We start from the raw sequence: 15,937 nt of genomic DNA, 5'->3' as shown, positions 1-15,937 counted from the left end.
AACTCTGATAAATTATATTGACTTGCTGAGTCAATATTTTTTTCTGAGCCAATATGGCATTCAGAGTATCAATCTCAAGAACTCCTTTCTTCTGAGTTGTCCCATTATTCATAGGGTTTCTTTCAGAAGTGTACATGAACTGGTTATTAGCAACCATTTCAATGAGTTCCTGGACTTCTGCAGGTGTCTTCTTCAGATGAAGAGATCCACCAGCAGAGTGGTCCAATGATATCTTGGACAATTTAGACAGACCATCATAGAATATACATAGGATGCTCCATTCTAAAAGCATGTCAAAAGGACACATTCTGATCAATTGCTTGTATCTTTCCCAAGCTTCATAGAGGGATTCACCTTCCTTCTGTCTGAAGGTTTGGACTTCCACTCTAAGCTTGCTCAACTTTTGAGGTGGAAAGAATTTGGCCAAGAAAGCATTGACCAACTTTTCCCAAGAGTTCAGACTTTCTTTAGGTTGTGAGTCTAACCATATCCTAGCTCTGTCTCTTACAGCAAAAGGGAAAAGCATAAGTCTGTAGACCTCAGGATTAATCCCATTGGTGTTAACAGTGTCACAGATTTGCAAGAATTCAGCTAAGAACTGATGAGGATCTTCCAATGGAAGTCCATGAAACTTGCAATTCTGCTGCATTAGAGAAACTAATTGAGGCTTAAGCTCAAAGTTGTTTGCTCCAATTGCAGGAATTGAGATGCTTCTTCCATAGAAGTCAGAAGTTGGTGCAGTAAAGTCACCAAGCACCTTCCTTGCATCCCCATCATTGTTGTTATTTTTGGCTGCCATATCTTCTTCCTTTTTGAAAATTTCTGTAAGGTCCTCTCCAGAGTGTTGTGTTTTAGCTTCTCTTAGCTTCCTCTTCAGAGTCCTTTCAGGTTCAGGATCAACTTCAACAAAAATGTCTTTATCCCTATTTCTGCTCATATGAAAAAAGAAGAGAGTAGAAAAGAAGAGGAATCCTCTATGTCACAGTATAGAGATTCCTTTATGTAAGTAGAAGAACGGAAGAATAGAAGAATGAGGTAGAGAAAGAATGAAGAGAATTTGAACATAAAGAGAGGGAGAGGGTTCGAATTTTAAGAAGAAGAGAAGTGTTAGTAATTAAATAAAATAAATAGAAAGAGATGAGAGAGAAAAAATTCGAATATCAATTTAAAAAAAATAAAAATATTTTTGTTTTTATTTTAATTATTGGTTAGTATTCGAAAATTAAGAAAAGAAATAAGAGTAATTTGAAAACTAAATAAATTAATTAATTAAAAAGATTTTTGAAAAATTTGTTAGTTAGTTTTTGAAATTAATGAGAGAGAAAAGTAGTTAGGTGGTTTTGAGAAAGATAAGAAATAGTAAAGTTTTAAAATCAAACAAAAAGTCAAGCAGTTAATTGAAAAAGATTTAAAAATCAATTTTGAAAAGATAAGAAGTTAGAAAAAGATTTTGAATTTAAGTTTTGAAAAAGATATGATTGAAATTCATTTTGAAAAAGATTTGAATAGGAAATTAAAAAGATTTGATTTTTGAAATTAAAGTTGATTACTTGACTAACAAGAAACTAAAAGATATGATTCTAGAATTTAAAGATTGATCCTTTCTTAATAGGCAAGTAACAACTTGAAAAATTTTTTTGAATCAAAATATCAAATGTTAGCAATAATTTCGAAAATATGAAATAAAAATAAGAAAAAGATTTTGAAAATCAATTTTTAAAATTTTCAAAAAAACATGAAAGAAAAATAAAAAAGATTTGATTTTGAAAAAGATTTGAAAAGATAGATTTTTGAAATTGAAATTTTGACTTGACTAAAAAAAAACAACTAAATTTTAAAAATTTTGATTAAGTCAACCCAATGATTTCAAAAATTTATAAGTAAAGTAAGGGAAATATATTATTTTTGAATATTGAATTTTTAATGAGGAGAGAGAAAAAAAAAGATATCATTTTATTGTTTTTCTCTTTTTTTTCATTAAACAGCAAAAATGAAACAAAACATACAAATTTAAGATCAAAATAATAAATGCATGCAAGAACACTTTGAATGTCAAGATGAACACCAAGAACACTTTGAAGATCATGATGAACACCAAGAACATATTTTTGAAAATTTTTAAGAAAAGAAAAACATGCAAGACACCAAACTTAAAAATTTTTAAATTTTAGACGCTAATAATTCAAGAATGCATATGAAAAATAAGAAAAGACACAAAACAAGAAAATTTAAAGATCAAATAAGAAAAGTCATCAAGAACAACTTGAAGATCAATAAAGAACACAATGCATATATTTTCGAAAATTAAAGAAAAATTAAAGCATGCAATTGACACCAAACTTAAAATTTGACACAAGACTCCAACAAGAAACACAAAATCTTTTTGGTTTTTATGATTTTATTAATTTTTTTATATTTGTTTTGTAAATTTTTTTCGGAAAAAAGAAATAAAGAGATACCAAATTTTTAATAAGAATTCCAGGAATCATGCAATGTTAGTCTAAAGCTTTGGTCCAAAAGAATTAGACATGGCCAAATGGCCATCCAAGCTTTAGCAGAGCATTACAGACAACAGCCAAATTGATGGCAACCAAAAAGGCTCCTGCAAAGATAAGTGGAAACCTCGGTCCAAAAGATTAGACATAGCTTAACAGCCAGCCAGGTTTCAACATATCTTATAAAACTCTAGAATTCATTCTTAAAAATTCTGAAGAACAAAATTTTTTTGTAAATTTTTTTTGAATTTTTTGAAAACTAATTTTTTTTTGTATTTTTTTTCGAAAATAAAAATAAAAAGCTCAAACATAAAATAAAATTACCTAATCTAAGTAACAAGATGAACCGTCAGTTGTCCAAACTCGAACAATCCCGGGCAACGGCGCCAAAAACTTGGTGTTGGATATATTGATGGCCTTGCACTCTCTTTTTGGATTCTCTTCTGTCTTGCTTGGGAGAGTACTAGGAGGGGTTTCAGTCACTCTTTTACTCAGTTGTCCCACTTGTGCCTCCAAATTTCTTATGGAGGACTTTGTTTCAGTCATGAAACTGAGAGTGGTCTTAGATAGATCAGAGACTATGGTTGCTAAGTCAGAGAGGATCTGCTTAGAATTCTCTGTCTGTTGTTCAGAAGATGATGGAAAAGTCTTGCTATTGCCAAACCTATTTCTCCCACCATTATTATTGAAGCCTTGATTAAGCTTCTGTTGATCCTTCCATGAGAAATTAGTGTGATTTCTCCATGAAGGATTATAGGTGTTTCCATAAGATTCTCCCATATAATTCACCTCTTCCATTGCAGGATTCTCAGGGTCATAAGCTTCTCCTTCAGAGGAGGCTTCTTTAGCACTGCTGGATGCAGCTCGCATTCCAGTCAGATTCTGAGAAATCATATTGACTTGCTGAGTCAATATTTTATTCTGAGCCAATATTGTATTCAGAGTATCAATCTCAAGAACTCCTTTCTTCTGAGTCATCCCTTTATTCACAGGATTTCTTTCAGAAGTATACATGAAATGGTTATTTGCAACCATTTCAATGAGTTCCTGGGCTTCTGCAGGCGTCTTCTTCAGATGAAGAGATCGACCAGCAGAGTGATCCAAGGACATCTTGGATAATTCAGATAGACCATCATAGAATATACATAGAATGCTCCATTCTGAAAGCATGTCAGAAGGACACCTTCTGATCAATTGCCTGTATCTTTCCCAAGCTTTATAGAGGGATTTACCTTCCTTCTGTCTGAAGGTTTGGACTTCCACTCTAAGCCTGCTCAACTTTTGAGGTGGAAAGAAATTGAGCAAGAAAGCATTGACAAACTTTTCCCAAGAGTTCAGGCTTTCTTTAGGTTGTAAGTCCAACCATGTCCTAGCTCTGTCTCTTACAGCAAAAGGAAAAAGCATAAGTCTGTAGACCTCAGTATTAACCCCATTGGTCTTAACAGTGTCACAGATTTGCAAGAATTCAGCTAAGAACTGATGAGGATCTTCTAATGGAAGTCCATGAAACTTGCAATTATGCTGCATTAGAGAAACTAATTGAGGCTTAAGCTCAAAGTTGTTTGCTCCAATTGCAGGAATTGAGATGCTTCTTCCATAGAAGTCAGAAGTTGATGCAGTAAAGTCACCAAGCACCTTCCTTGCATCTCCACCATTGTTATTGGGTTCGGCCATGTCTTCTTATTTTTCAAAAATTTCTGTCAGGTCCTCTCTAGAGTGTAGTGCTTTAGCTTCTCTTAGCTTCCTCTTTAGAGTCCTTTCAGGTTCAGGATCAGCTTCAACAAGAATGTTCTTATCCTTTTTCCTGCTCATATGAAAAAGAAGAGAACAGAAAAAAAGAGGAATCTTCTATGTCACAGTATAGAGATTCCTTTATGTGAGTAGAAGAATAGAAAAATGAGGTAGAGATAGAATGAGAAGAATTCGAACATAGAGAGAGGGAGAGGGTTCAAATTATAAGAAGAAGAGAAGTGTTAGTAAATAGATAAAATAAATAGAAAGAGATGAGAGAGAGAGTTTTCGAATATACTTAAAAGGAAAAGAAACATATTTTTGTTTTTATTTTAATTATTAGTTAGAATTTGAAATTATTAAAAGAAATAAAATGAAATTAGAATTTAAAACAATTAGTTAATTAAAAAGAATTTTGAAAAAGTGGTGAGGGGTTTTTCGAAAATTAGAGAGAGAGAAAGGTAGTTAGGTGGTTTTGAAAAAGATAAGAAATAGTAAACTTTTTAAAATTAAACAAACAAGTCATTGAAAAAGATTTGAAAATCAATTTTGAAAAGATAAGAAGTTAAAAAAGGATTTGAAATTAAGTTTTGAAAAGATATGATTGAAATTTATTTTGAAAAAGATTTGAAAAGGAAATTAAAAAGATTAGATTTTTGAAATTAAAGTTGATTACTTGACTAACAAGAAACTAAAAGATATGATTCTATAATTTAAAGATTGAACCTTTCTTAATAGGCAAGTAACAACTTGAAACCTTTTTTGAATCAAAATATTAAATGTTAGCAATAATTTCGAAAATATAAAATAAAAATAAAAAAAAGATTTTGAAAATTAATTTTTAAAATTTTCGAAAAACATGAAAGAAAAATGAAAAAAGATTTGATTTTGAAAAAGATTTGAAAAGATAGAATTTTTAAATTGAAATTTTGACTTGATTAATAAGAAACAACTAAAATTTAAAACTTTTGACTAAATCAACCCAGAATTTCGAAATTTATGAGTAAAATATGGAAAAGATATTATTTTTTATTTTTAAAATTTTAATAAGGAGAGAGAAAAACACAAAATGACACAAAACATAAAAGTTTAAGATCAAAACAAAAAATGCATGCAAGAACACTTTGAATGTCAAGATGAACACCAAGAATACTTTGAAGATCATGATGAACACCAAGAACATATTTTTGAAAATTTTTAAGAAAAGAAAAACATGCAAGACACCAAACTTAAAAATTTTTAAACTTTAGACACTTGTAATTCAAAAGTGCATATGAAAAACAAGAAAAGACACAAAACAAGAAGATTTAAAGATCAAACAAGGAAAATTATCAAGAACAACTTGAAGATCAAACAAGAACATAATGCATATATTTTCGAAAATTAAAGAAAAATTAAAGCATGCAATTGACACCAGACTTAAAATTTGACACAAGACTCCAACAAGAAACACAAAATCTTTTTGGTTTTTATGATTTTATTAATTACGTTTTTTTATATATTTTTTTTCGAATTTTTGTTTGGAAAAAAGAAATAAAGAGATACAAAATTTTTAATAAGAATTCCAAGAATCATGCAATGTTAGTCTAAAGTTTCGGTCCAAAAGAATTAGACATGGCCAAATGGCCAGCCAAGCTTTAGCAGAGCATTACATACAACAGCCAAATTGATGGGAACCAAAAACGCTCCTTGATGAGCGGATAATTTATACGCTTTTTGGCATTGTTTTTAGTATGTTTTTAGTAGGATCTAGTTACTTTTAGGGATGTTTTTATTAGTTTTTACATTAAATTCACATTTCTGGACTTTACTATGAGTTTGTGTGTTTTTCTGTGATTTCAGGTATTTTCTGGCTGAAATTGAGGGACTTGAGCAAAAATCAGATTCAGAGGTTGAAGAAGGACTGCTGATGCTGTTGGATTCTGACCTACCTGCACTCAAAGTAGATTTTCTGGAGCTACAGAACTCAAACTGGCGTGCTTCCAATTGCGTTAGAAAGTAGACATCCAGGGCTTTCCAGCAATATATAATAGTCTATACTTTGGTCAAGTTTAGATGATGTAAAAAGGCGTTGAACGCCATTTCTATGCTGCAATCTGGAGTTAAACGCCAGAAACACAAACAAGAGTTGAACGCCAGAAACACGTTACAAACTGGCGTTCAACTCCAAGAATGACCTCTCCACGTGTAAACTTCAAGCTCAGCCCAAGCACACACCAAGTGGGCCCCGAAAGTGGATTTATGCATCAATTACTTACTTCTGTAAACCCTAGTAACTAGTTTAGTATAAATAGGACTTTTTACTATTGTATTTTCATCTTCGGATCATCTTATGATTTTTAGTTCAACTTAGGATCATATTGATCACGTTTGGGGGCTGGCCATTCGGCCATGCCTGAACCTTTCACTTATGTATTTTCAACGGTAGAGTTTCTGCACTCCATAGATTAAGGTGTGGAGCTCTGCTATTCCTCATGATTTAATGCAAAGTACTACTGTTTTTCTATTCAATTCAACTTATTCCGCTTCTAAGATATCCATTCGCACCCAAGAACATGATGAATGTGATGATTATGTGACGCTCATCATCATTCTCACTTATGAATGCGTGCCTGACAAACACTTCCGTTCTACATGCAAACAAGCTAGAATGAATATCTCTTGGATATCTAATACAGGGGACCGAGTCCGAGATATTAGAATCCTCGTGGTATAAGTTAGAACGCATGGATGGCCATTCCTGAGATCCGGAAAGTCTAAACCCTGTATGTGGTATTCCGAGTAGGATCTGGGAAGGGATGGCTGTGACGAACTTCAAACTCGCGAGTGCTGGGCGTAGTGACAGACGCAAAAGGATAGTAAATCCTATTCCAGTATGATCAAGAACCTCCAGATGATTAGCCATGCCATGACAGAGCATTTGGACCATTTTCACAAGAGAGGATGGGATGTAGCCATTGACAACGGTGATGCCCTTATAGAATTACATAAGTATTTCAGAGGAACAAAAGCATCTCTATACGCTTATCTGAATTTTTCACCAATGAATTACATAAGTATTTCTATCTTTATTTTATGTTTATTTATTATTATTATTCAAAAATACTATAACCATTTGATATCCGCCTGTCTGAGATTTACAAGGTGACCATAGCTTGCTTCATACCAACAATCTGTGTGGGATCGACCCTTACTCACGTAAGGTTTTATTACTTGGACGACCCAGTGCACCTGCTGGTTAGTTGTACGAAGTTGTGAAGTTATATGTGGACCATGGTATTGTGCACCAGTTATTGGCGCCATTGCCAGGGAGAGAACGAACAATAAATTTTACAACCTCAGAGTAACAATTTCGCATATCAAGTTTTTGGCGCCGTTGCCGGGGATTGTTCGAGTTTGGACAACTGACGTTTCATCTTGTTGCTCAGATTAGGTAATTTTCTTTTTGTTTTATTTTCAAAAAAAAAATTTCAAAAATCTTTCAAAAATTTCTCATCTTTTTTCGAAAATTATTCTAAATTTTTAAGAATGAATTCTAGTGTTTCATGAAGCATGTTGAAGCCTGGCTGGCTGTAAAACCAGGTCTAATTCTTTTGGATAGTGGCTTCCAACCATCAGCATAGAGGCAAGTTAATTGGAATATCAGCTGTTGCATGCCTGATGTATATCCTAAAGCTGGCTGGCTATTAAGCCATGCCCAACCCTTGGATTGGAGCTTTAGGCCAACATTGCAAGATTCCTGGGATTCTTATTAAAAATTTTGAATTTCTTATTTTCTTTTTCCTATATGTTTTTCGAAAAAATTAAAAGAAAATACAAAAAAATTTATAAAATCATAAAAATCAAAAATATTTTGTGTTTCTTGTTTGAGTCTTGAGTCAATTTTTAACTTTGGTGTCAATTGCATTTTTTTCTAAAAACTATTTATGCATTTTTTCAAAAATTCATGCATTCATAGTGTTCTTCATGATCTTCAAGTTGTTCTTGGCCAATCTTCTTGTTTGATCTTCATATTTTCTTGTTTTGTGTCTTTTCTTATTTTTCATATGCATTCTTGCATTCATAGTGTCTATACATGAAAAATTTCTAAGTTTGGTGTCTTGCATGTTTTCTTTTCTTGAAAAATTTTCAAAAATAAGTCTTGATGTTCATCTTGATCTTCAAAGTGTTCTTGGTGTTCATCTTGACATTCATAGTGTTCTTGCATTCATCACATGCTTTGATCCAAAATTTTCATGCATTGCATCATTTTTCATGTTTTTCTCTTTCATCATTAAAAATTCAAAATTCAAAAAAATATCTTTCCTTTTTTCTCTCATAAATTTCGAAAATTTGGATTGACTTTTTCAAAAATTTTTAAAATTCAATTGTTTCTTATGAGTCAAATCAAATTTTCAATTTAAAAATCTTATCTTTTTCAAAATCTTTTTCAAAAAAATCAAATCTTTTTCATTTTTCTTATTTATTTTCAAAAATTTTAAAAATATTTTTCAAAAATCTTTTTCTTAATTTTATCTTATAATTTTTGAAAATATCTTCAATAATTAATGTTTTGATTCAAAAATTTCAAGTTTATTACTTACTTGTTAAGAAAGATTCAAACTTTAAGTTCTAGAATCATATCTTGTGATTTCTTGTGAATCAAGTCATTAATTGTGATTTTAAAAATCAAATCTTTTTCAAAACTAATTTCAATCATATCTTTTCAAAAATATCTTTTTATCTTATCTTTTTCAAATATCTTTTCTATCTTCTTATCTTCTTATCTTTTCAAAATTGATTTTCAAATCTTTTTCAACTAACTAATTGACTTTTTGTTTGTTTCTTATTTTTTTCAAAACTACCTAACTAACTCTATCTCTCTAATTTTCGAAAATCTCTTCCCTCTTTTTCAAAAATTCTTTTTAATTAACTAATTGTTTCAATTTTTAATTTTAATTTGCTTTCATTCCTAATTTTCGAAAATCACTAACCCCTTTTCAAAATTTTATTTTTGAAAATCCTCTTTCTCTCTCATCTCCTTCTATTTATTTATTCATCTACTAACACTTCATCTCCCCCAAATTCGAACCCCCTCTTCCATCTGTGTTCGAATTTTCTCTTCTCCCCTTCTTTACATTACATTCTTTTCTTCTTCTACTCACACAGGGGAACCTCTATACCTAGGTAAAAAGGATCCCTATTATTATTATTTTTCTGTTCCCTATTTTTCATATGAGCAGGAGCAAGGACAAGAACATTCTTGTTGAAGCAGACCCTGAACCTGAAAGGACTCTGAAGAGGAAACTAAGAGAAGCTAAAATACAACAATCCAGAGACAACCTTACAGGAATTTTCGAACAGGAAGAGGAGATGGCAGCCAAAAATAATAATCCAAGGAGGATGCTTGGTGACTTTACTGCACCTAATTCCAATTTACATGGAAGAAGCATCTCAATTCCTGCCATTGGAGCAAACAATTTTGAGCTGAAACCTCAATTAGTTTCTCTGATGCAACAAAACTGCAAGTTTTATGGACTTCCATCTGAAGATCATTTTCAGTTCTTAACTGAATTCTTGCAGATATGTGATACTGTTAAGACTAATGGAGTAGATCCTGAAGTCTACAGGATCATGCTTTTCCCTTTTGCTGTAAGAGATAGAACTAGAATATGGTTGGACTCTCAACCTAAGGATAGCCTGAACTCTTGGGATAAGCTGGTCAAGGCTTTCTTAGCCAAGTTCTTTCCTCCTCAAAAACTGAGTAAGCTTAGAGTGGATGTTCAAACCTTTAGACAGAAAGAAGGTGAATCCCTCTATGAAGCTTGGGATAGATACAAGGAACTGACCAAAAAGTGTCCTTCTGACATGCTTTCAGAATGGACCATCCTAGATATATTCTATGATGGTCTGTCTGAATTAGCTAAGATGTCATTGGATACTTCTGCAGGTGGATCCATTCACCTAAAGAAAACGCCTGCAGAAGCTCAAGAACTCATTGACATGGTTGCTAATAACCAGTTCATGTACACTTCTGAGAGGAATCCTGTGAGTAATGGGACGCCTCAAAAGAAGGGAGTTCTTGAAATTGATACTCTGAATGCCATATTGGCTCAGAATAAAATATTGACTCAGCAAGTCAATATGATTTCTCAGAGTCTGAATGGAATGCAAGCTGCATCCAACAGTACTCAAGAGGCATCTTCTGAAGAAGAAGCTTATGATCCTGAAAACCCTGCAATAGCAGAGGTAAATTATATGGGTGAACCATATGGAAACACCTATAACCCCTCATGAAGAAATCATCCAAATCTCTCATGGAAGGATCAAAAGCCTCAACAAGGCTTTAATAATGGTGGAAGAAACAGGTTTAGCAATAGCAAGCCTTTTCCATCATCCACTCAGCAACACATAGAGAACTCTGAACAAAATACCTCTAATTTAGCAAATTTAGTCTCTGATCTATCTAAGGCCACTGTGAGTTTCATGAATGAAACAAGGTCCTCAATTAGAAATTTGGAGGCACAAGTGGGCCAGTTGAGTAAGAAGATCACTGAAACCCCTCCTAGTGCTCTCCCAAGCAATACAGAAGAGAATCCAAAAGGAGAGTGCAAGGCCATTGAATTAATTACCATGGCCGAACCTGTAAGGGAGGTTGAGGACGCGAATCCCAGTGAGGAAGACCTCCTGGGACGTCCAGTGATCAATAAGGAGTTTCTCTCTGAGGAACCAAAGGAATCTGAGACTCATCTAGAGACCATAGAGATTCCATTGAACCTCCTTATGCCATTCATGAGCTCTGATGAGTATTCTTCTTATGAAGAGAATGAGGATGTTACTGAAGAGCAAGTTGCCAAGTACCTTGGTGCAATCATGAAGCTGAATGCCAAATTATTTGGTAATGAGACTTGGGAAGATGAACCTCCCTTGCTCATCAATGAACTGAGTGATCTGGATCAACTGACATTGCCTCAGAAGAAACAGGATCCTGGAAAGTTCTTAATACCTTGTACCATAGGCACCATGACCTTTGAGAAGGCTCTGTGTGACCTTGGGTCAAGAATAAACCTCATGCCACTCTCTATAATGGAGAAACTAAGAACCCTTGAGGTACAGGAAGCCAATTTCTCATTAGAAATGGCAGACAAATCCATGAAAATAGCTTATGGACAAGTAGAGGACATGTTAGTAAAGGTTAAAGACCTTTACATCCCTGCTGATTTCATAATCCTGGATACTGGGAAGGATGAGGATGAATCCATCATTCTTGGAAGACCCCTCTAGCCACAGCAAGAGCTGTGATTGATGTGGACAGAGGAGAATTGATCCTTCAATTAAATGAGGACAACCTTGTGTTTAAAACTCAAGGATCTCTCTCTGTACCCATGGAGAGGAAGCATAAAAAGCTTCTCTCACTGCAGAGTCAACCAAAGCCCCACAGTCAAACTCTAAGTTTGGTGTTGGGAGGCCACAACCAAACTCTAAGTTTGGTGTTGAACTCCCATATCCAAACTCTAAATTTGGTGTTGGGAAGTCTCAACAATTCTCTGAACATCTGTGAGGCTCCATGAGAGCCCACTGTCAAGCTATTGACATTAAAGAAGCGCTTGTTGGGAGGCAACCCAATTTTTATTTATCTAATTTTAATTTATTTTTATTGTTATTTCATGTTTTATTAGGTTCATGATCATGTGGAGTCACAAAATAAATATAAAATTGAAAACGGAATCAAAAACAGCAAAAGAAAAATCACACCCTGGAGGAGGATCTTACTGGCGTTTAAACGCCAGTAAGGAGCATCTGGCTGGCGTTCAACGCCAGAACAGAGTATGGATCTGGTGTTGAACGCCAGAAACAAGCAGCATACTGGTGTTCAGACGCCAGAAATGCATACTGAGGAAGAGCTGGCGCTGAACGCCAGAAACAAGCATCTGGCTGGCGTTCAACGCCAGAAATATGCTGCATCTGGGCGCTGAACGCCCAAAACAAGCATCAATTCGGCGTTTAAACGCCAGAATTGCATGCAAAGGCATTTTACATGCCTAATTGGTGCAGGGATGCAAATCCTTGACACCTCAGGATCTGTGGACCCCACAAGATCAACTCAGCATCTGTGGACCCCACAGGATCCCCACCTACCACCACTCACTCTCTTCCCTCTTCTCAATGTTCATCCTCTCTTCCCAATAAACACTCTTCCCCAAACTTCACCAATCACCTCAAGCTCTCTTCCCTATTACCTATTCACCACTCACATCCACCCACTCTTCCCCATAAACCTACTTCATACACCCCACCTACCTTCAAAATTTAAAATCACTTTACCACCCAAACCCACCCTAAATGGCCGAACCTAATCCCTCCTCTCCTCCATATTTTCTTCTTCTTCTTCATCTATTCTTTCTTCTCTTGCTCGAGGGTGAGCAATATTCTAATTTTGGTGTGGTAAAAGCATAAGCTTTTTGTTTTTCCATTACCATTGATGGCACCCAAGACCGGAGAATCCTATAGAAAAGGGAAAGAGAAGACAAAAGCTTCCACCTCCGAGTCATGGGAGATGGAAAGATTCATCCCCATAGCTCATCAAGACCACTTCTATGATGTTGTGGCCAAGAAGAAGGTGATCCCCGAGGTCCCTTTCAAGCTCAAGAGAAATGAGTATCCGGAGATCCGACATAAAATCCAAAGAAGAGGTTGGAAAGTTCTAACAAATCCCATCCAACAAGTCGGCATCCTAATGGTTCAAGAGTTCTATGCCAATGCATGGATCACTAAGAACCATGATCAAAGTAAGAACCCGAACCCAAAGAATTATCTCACCATGGTTCGGGGAAAATACTTAGATTTTAGTCCGGAAAATGTGAGGTTGGCATTTGACTTGCCTATGATGCAAGGAGATGCACGCCCCTACACTAGAAGGGTCAACTTTGATCAAAGGTTGGACCAAGTCCTCATGGACATATGTGTGAAAGGAGCTCAATGGAAGATTGACTCAAAAGGCAAACCGGTTCAACTTAGAAGACTGGACCTCAAGCCTGTGGCTAGAGGATGGTTGGAGTTCATGCAACGCTCCATCATCCCCACTAGCAACCGATCTGAAGTTACTGTAGATCGGGCCATCATGATTCATAGCATCATGATTGGTGAGGAAGTAGAAGTTCATGAAGTCATCTCCCTTGAACTCTACAAAATAGCCGAAAAGCCCTCCCCCTTGGCAAGGCTAGCTTTCCCTCATCTTATTTGCCATCTATGTTACTCAGCTGGAGCTTTCATAGAAGGAGACATTCCCATTGAGGAAGAGAAGCCCATCACTAAGAAAAGGATGGAGCAAACAAGAGAGCCTACTCATGGAGCTCAAGAAACACGTGAGGAAGCTCATCATTAAGAAATCCCTGAGATACCTCAAGGGATGCACTTTCCTCCACAGAATTTTTGGGAGCAAATCAACACCTCCCTAGGAGAATTAAGTTCCAACATGGGACAATTAAGGGTGAAACATCAAGAGCACTCTATCATCCTTCATGAAATTAGAGAAGATCAAAAAGCAATGAGGGAGGAGCAACAAAGACAAGGAAGAGACATAGAAGAGCTCAAGGACATCATTGGTTCCTCAAGGAGAAAACGCCACCATCACTAAGGTGGACTCATTCCTTGTTCTTACATTCTCTGTTTTTTATTTTCTTTTTGTTAAGTGCTTATCCATGTTTGTGTCTTATTACATGATCATTAGTATTTAGTAACTTTGTCTTAAAGTTATGAATGTCCTATGAATCCATCACCTCTCTTAAATGAAAAATGTTTTAATTACAAAAGAACAAGAAGTACATGAGTTTCAAATTTATCCTTGAACTTAGTTTAATTATATTGATGTGGTGACAATACTTTTTGTTTTCTGAATGAATGCTTGAACAGTGCATATGTCTTTTGAAGTTGTTGTTTTAGAATGTTAAATATGTTGGCTCTTGAAAGAATGATGAACAGGAGACATGTTATTTGATAATCTGAAAAATCATTAAAATGATTCTTGAAGCAAGAAAAAGCAGTGAATACAAAAGCTTGCAAAAAAAAGAAAAAAAATGGCAAAAAAAAATATAAAAAGAAAAAGCAAGCAGAAAAAGCCAAAAGCTCTTAAACCAAAAGGCAAGAGCAAAAAGCCAATAACCCTTAAAACCAAAAGGCAAGAGTAAATAAAAAAGGATCCCAAGGCTTTGAGCATCAGTGGATAGGAGGGCCTAAAGGAATAAAATCCTGGCCTAAGCGGCTAAACCAAGCTGTCCCTAACCATGTGCTTGTGGCGTGAAGGTGTCAAGTGAAAACTTGAGACTGAGCGGTTAAAGTCAAGGTCCAAGGCAAAAGAAGAGTGTGCTTAAGAACCCTGGACACCTCTAATTGGGGACTTTAGCAAAGCTGAGTCACAATCTGAAAAGGTTCACCCAGTTATGTGTCTGTGGCATTTATGTATCCGGTGGTAATACTGGAAAACAAAGTGCTTAGGGCCACGGCCAAGACTCATAAAGTAGCTGTGTTCAAGAATCAACATACTGAACTAGGAGAATCAATAACACAATCTGAACTCTGAGTTCCTATAGATGCCAATCATTCTGAACCTCAATGGATAAAGTGAGATGCCAAAACTATTCAAGAGGCAAAAAGCTACAAGTCCCGCTCATCTGATTGGAGCTATGTTTCATTGATAGTTTGGAATTTATAGTATATTCTCTTCTTTTTATCCTATTTGATTTTCAGTTGCTTGGGGACAAGCAACAATTTAAGTTTGGTGTTGTGATGAGCGGATAATTTATACGCTTTTTGGCATTGTTTTTAGTATGTCTTTAGTAGGATCTAGTTACTTTTAGGGATGTTTTTATTAGTTTTTATGTTAAATTCACATTTCTGGACTTTACTATGAGTTTGTGTGTTTTTCTGTGATTTCAGGTATTTTCTGGCTGAAATTGAGGGACTTGAGCAAAAATCAGATTCAGAGGTTGAAGAAGGACTGCTGATGTTGTTGGATTCTGACCTCCCTGCACTCAAAGTAGATTTTCTGGAGCTACAAAACTCAAAATGGTGCGCTTCCAATTGCGTTAGAAAGTAGACATCCAGGGCTTTCCAGCAATATATAATAGTCCATACTTTGGTCGAGTTTAGATGACGCAAAAAGGCGTTGAACGCCAGTTCTACGCTGCAGTCTGGAGTTAAACGTCAGAAACACGTCACAAACCAGAGTTGAACGCCAGAAACACGTTACAAACTGGCGTTCAACTCCAAGAATGACCTCTCCACGTGTAAACTTCAAGCTCAGCCTAAGCACACACCAAGTGGGCCCCGGAAGTGGATTTATGCATCAATTACTTACTTCTGTAAACCCTAGTAACTAGTTTAGTATAAATAGAACTTTTTACTATTGTATTTTCATCTTCGGATCATCTTATGATTTTTAGTTCAACTTAGAATCATATTGATCACGTTTGGGGGCTGGCCATTCGGCCATGCTTGAACCTTTCACTTATGTATTTTCAACGGTAGAGTTTCTGCACTCCATAGATTAAGGTGTGGAGCTCTGCTGTTCCTCATGATTTAATGCAAAGTACTACTGTTTTTCTATTCAATTCAACTTATTCCGCTTCTAAGATATCCATTCGCACCCAAGAACATGATGAATGTGATGATTATGTGACGCTCATCATCATTCTCACTTATGAACGCGTGCCTGACAAACACTTCCGTTCTAC

At 35.2% G+C, this 15,937-nt stretch overlaps 2 non-coding genes across 2 annotated transcripts; one reads left to right on the top strand and one right to left on the bottom strand.

Moving 5' to 3' along the window:
• The first annotated feature begins 286 nt into the window (after nt 1–286).
• Nucleotides 287–394, top strand: LOC148578245 (small nucleolar RNA R71). Its single transcript, XR_015903438.1, has one exon. It is a non-coding gene; the product is annotated as a small nucleolar RNA R71 (small nucleolar RNA).
• A 9,577-nt stretch (nt 395–9,971) lies between these two features.
• LOC148578244 (small nucleolar RNA R71) lies at nt 9,972–10,079 on the bottom strand. The gene has a single exon (XR_015904638.1). It is a non-coding gene; the product is annotated as a small nucleolar RNA R71 (small nucleolar RNA).
• Nucleotides 10,080–15,937: the final 5,858 nt, after the last annotated feature.

This window comes from Arachis ipaensis, chromosome B1, assembly GCF_059453495.1.
Source record: "Arachis ipaensis isolate K30076 ecotype BB chromosome B1, ASM5945349v1, whole genome shotgun sequence".
Taxonomy (NCBI): domain Eukaryota; kingdom Viridiplantae; phylum Streptophyta; class Magnoliopsida; order Fabales; family Fabaceae; genus Arachis; species Arachis ipaensis.
The sequence above is the reverse complement of the archived record's forward strand: the minus strand, read 5'-3'. Positions and strand labels throughout refer to the sequence as shown.